Below are 3588 nucleotides of genomic sequence, written 5' to 3' on the forward strand. Positions count from 1 at the left end.
GGGGTCTCCATGTGTCTCCTCCAGTTCCCAGGGCACAGGATCTATCAGCATAGTGCCATGTGTCTTGTCAGTAGAGCATCTCTCAGGGAGTGAGCTGAGAGAGCGTGTCTCACACCTCAAAGGAGGAAATACAGGAGTTCCCAGAATCCTCTGGGGAAGACCATGCCCACACATAGGCCTGATTGGCTATGACCTGATTGACAGATTAGACTCTACCCCTTCACTCTAATCCTCTCAAGTTCCACATGGACACCAGATTATGTAACTACCACAAGTAGAAAGCTTCATCTTTCTCCCTTAGAGAGGATGATCGTTTCGAACAGCTAACGTTGGGGTTAGCAACCCAACTTGTAAACATTACACCTCCCAGAGAGCACAGCGTATGGACAGTAAAGGAAGACAAACCCTTTCTGCGTTACATTGGGAATGTTTCCTCCAATGCACAGCGAGGAGAAATAGCCCTACTATGCCTTCTTTATCCTGAGCTGCATTTACTTAAGGTTAACAAGAAGAGCTCATTTTACATCACTCAGATCGCTTAGAGTAGGGTTAGGGACTCTCCAGTTATTTTGATGTGGTCTTTATGAAATGCGGAGTAAAGTGAACACTTCTAGGTATTACTGTAGGAAAACAAAAAATAGAGAGGAAAGGAGTGAAGACAGAGAGATGGGTGGATGGATGAATAGATAGACAGATTGGCAGATAAATCATCTGGATGACCTTCCAACTAGCCCCTTTCATAAAGAATTCTGTCCTCTAGAGTGGGCAGACAGGTAAGGTGTGACCTTAAGGAGTGCTGCCTTAATTTAGTGATTATACACTAATTAGAACTTGATATTGAAAAACAGTAATAATATCGATTTGATTACATTTAGTTGCATGTACCAATAATCTTTTTTTTTTAATGCCTAAGACTTATAATAGTTACTAACAGTTACTTACGCAGGAGAGATGTTTTTTTCTCTCACACGGAAAACAGTCAGCAGGTAGGAAATCCAGAACTGGCCTAGAGGCTCAAAGCTCTTACATCTAGCTGCTCCACCATCCTCAACATATCCCCACAGGGCCCCAAACCATGCAGCGATCATGTCTGTATTCCAGGTTCTGGAAGGAAAAAGGGAACTAAACTTATACACCTCCCCATTAGAGAGACTTTCGTTAAGGTCCCATTGGCCACAACTTAATCACCGAACATATGTAGCTGTGCAGGAGGATGGCCTTGCATATGCTTTTAGATGGACATGTTGGCTGGCCTGATTAAAATGCATAGTTTAGCCTATGAAAAAGCAGAAAAAGAATGCTGTCGGTGACACTGCGGTGAGCTAAGGGGAGCCTGTGCTTGTCTGAGGTCCCTGGGATTGAAGGGGTTTATGCCTGAAGCCAGCTGAGAATGACCCCAACATAAAACGAATAGTAAGCACCCATGCTCCTCCCTGCAGCGTTATCCACGTTGGTCTTCAGGCTCAGCTTTGATTGCTAGAAAATAAATAAAGCTTCCGGAAGTGGCTCTGACACATCGCGCTGCATGAAACCTCCCATGCACATAATCGCTGTTCCGCATATAATTGGGAGTTAATTTCACATTTCCTGCATATCATATTGGAAAATTAAGCTGTCAGATCTATTTAAGGGCTACCAGCCAAAAGGAGAGCCCCCCCAGCCCTGCTCTTTTCAAGAACACATTCCCGTGGGACTTTGGGTGTTTTTATCCTTCCCCTCATCCGGACTGAATGATCCTCTGCTTCACGAAGTCAAATCTAACAGCACACTTTTGAAGTTCCATTTAACATCCGGAAACACCACAGAGAACAATCGAGCCAAGGAAAGTCTCTCTGCTGCGCCCCTTCCCATAATAAGCCCCTTACGTTTCAGAGCGTTTAGAATTGCAGGCCAGGCCCAAGGTCTAATGTGTGATGTGAGCTTCAGTTGGGCCTTGATCGCTCACGGCCAGAGTGCCCCAACAGACCTGTGTAATCAAATGCTGGCTTAATCAGAAAGGAGCGGGCCATTATTCAGTCTGTCCCCGCAGAGGGAAGAAGCTACATGCTGTGAATGTGTATCACAGGCGTCTTACTGCTGGTGAAGGACTTGTCACTTAACAAAAATCCTCCCAAACTGGGGACTATCCCACTTGCCTTCTTTTCCTAGCAGCCTTTTATTGATCCTTTTTTAGGGCTCATCTGGGCACAGCTGCATGTCCTCTGGTGGGTAAAAGCATGGTCGTCCACTGGGCAGTCACCAAGAAGCCTTGCCTTCCCTCTGACGGCTGTCCCCTTAGGTTCCAAGTGTCGGCTTTTCCCTCTCTCCTCCTGACTCAAAAGAGTCTGCCAGAACTAATTCACACTAAGTTATGATAATGCAGAAATAAATCTCATTGGCATGTCAGCCAATGTTGAGTATCCAAGGCAGGCTCTTCAGAGAAGTAAAGGATCTAGGCCTATTGTACCTATTCATGAAACTCCGCCAAAGAAATGTGATTTGCTAATTCAGGTGCTAGCACGAGCTGAAGGAGGTGTGCATCAAACACCTAGTGGAAAGTGTGCCCAAACTGGATGATATGGTCTTGGTTGTGCTTGTCATCTGCCATCAAATCAGCTCAGTCTCACACTAGGCCCCTGATCGTGATTGGTTGGTCCTTTGTAGGTCATAAGGTTTTCTTTTATTTTTAATCGTTTTTATTGGCATATGCTTCACACGTCGTACAATTTAATCATTCAGTCACGTTAAGAAGAGCAGAGAAACCATCGCCGCAATCAATTTCAGAACATTTTCTTCTCCTACTCCTTGTCCTTAGCTCCTCACCTCACCCCAGCCTCCAGTTTTAATCACTATTAATCCAGTCACTGCCCCTAGAGACTTACCTATCTTCGATTTAATATACAGAAAATCACACATGACACAGTAGGTAGCAAGCAAGCAAACAAAAGCCAACAACTAGAAAAAAACATAGAAAAAAAGCAGGAAATGATAAAAGCTGAAACAACTTTAAAATGATCTAATGGGAAATCAAATGATGAGGCATTACATTTTAACCTAACTACATCTGCCATAATTGACTCTACACTGTAAGGTGATCAGACGTCCCACTTTTGGCGGGATGGTCCCGATTTTTGGCGTTTTAAAAAAGTCCTGATTTTTGGAAAGAATGCACGACAAGCTAGGGAACGGTCTATTTGGTCCATATAGACCAAATTTGTATTCAAGAACCCCCACCCTCCACCCCACCCCTGGTCAATGGTGTCCCACTTTAACTCTGGTCACCTTACAGTCTACAGTGCCTTTTGACAGCAAGACGATTCCCATCCCTGGACTATGGTCAGAGGAGATGCACTGGAGGTTTAATCCAGGTGGGGACCCTGCAAATGGATTTTGGGCGTCCCCTGTCATCCATAGCCTTCTGCAACCCAGGTGTTCACAATTTCAGCTCCGATACTATTCCCTCCTTTGGGTTTATATCTTATTATTTATAATCCTTGGATCACACAGACTGGTCTTCTTCCATGTGGACTTATTTACAGACTAAGTGGCTGCTTGTTTGAGGACAAGCTTTTAAGGCCCCACGCTATTCTTTCTGATAGCATGGCACCC

This window comes from Echinops telfairi, unplaced genomic scaffold (assembly GCF_000313985.2).
Source record: "Echinops telfairi isolate 266 unplaced genomic scaffold, ASM31398v2 ScPeMD7_7474;HRSCAF=8512, whole genome shotgun sequence".
Classification (NCBI taxonomy): domain Eukaryota; kingdom Metazoa; phylum Chordata; class Mammalia; order Afrosoricida; family Tenrecidae; genus Echinops; species Echinops telfairi.